This window comes from Peromyscus eremicus, chromosome 7 (genome assembly GCF_949786415.1).
Source record: "Peromyscus eremicus chromosome 7, PerEre_H2_v1, whole genome shotgun sequence".
Taxonomy (NCBI): domain Eukaryota; kingdom Metazoa; phylum Chordata; class Mammalia; order Rodentia; family Cricetidae; genus Peromyscus; species Peromyscus eremicus.
In genome coordinates this window covers 51,392,390-51,393,421 of record NC_081422.1, presented here as the reverse complement: position 1 = coordinate 51,393,421, position 1,032 = coordinate 51,392,390, and positions in this window count along the sequence as shown.

Sequence of the window (1,032 nt, the reverse complement as noted above, 5' to 3'; positions counted from 1 at the left end):
TTCCCTATAAAGGAAAACATAAAGGAAATAGTTCATTAATTTAGTTCATCTCATGATAATAAGGCAGTTATGATGTAATTTAAAAGAAAAAACTCACTTAACCAAAATTAGTTATTTCTGTGGAGGGAGACAAAAAGATAAATGAGTTATATATTAATAATAATAATAATAATAATAATGTTACTTTCTAACAGCACTTCAATAATGGTAAGTTTAATAGCTGAAGGAATAAACCTAAACACCGATCATTAATTAAATAAAGTCACTCTTTGATTGGCTTTTTTCTGTTTTTCATCACCGTGAGCTATCCCTGACATCCAGTGATATGACTGAGCATCTTAACTTTTTTCCTAAATAGTTCAAAAGAGCCATCACTCGATAACAAATATAACTCTGAGGACATGTTTATTTGTTTGTTCTATTTTTTACCATGTAACTCTGGCTGGCTTCAAATTCACATAGACCCCTTGCGCCCACCTCTGCCCCCAGGTGCTGGGATTAAAGACATAGTCTAAAAAAAAAAAAAAAAAAAAAAAGAAGAAGAAGAAGAAGAAGAAGAAGAAAGAAAGCAAAAAGAAAAGAAATTCCCTGGGAGTCAGGTATGATAGCTCACTCCTATAATCGCAATGCTTGGGAAGTTGAAGCAGGCACTCGGACTCGGAGCCATCCTCAGCTATAGAGGAAGTTTAAAGTCAGCCTCTGCTGTATGAGATCCTGCTTCAGAAAACAAAAACAAGGCCAGGCATGGTCCACACCTTTAATCCCAGCATTCGAGAGGCAGAGACAGGCAGATCTTTGAGTTTGAAGTCAGCCTGGTCTACACAGCAAATTCCAGGACAGCCAGGGCTGCACAGAGGAAACCCTGTCTCAAAAAACAAACAAACAAAAAAGAACTAAAAAAAAATTAACCACCAAATCCAAAAAGACAGACAAACCTCTCCAAATCAATACATGGGTTGATGAAATGGATAGTACTCAAAAGGAGAAACACAAATGGCTAATTAGTACTTTTTCCAGTGTTCAATGGGGGCC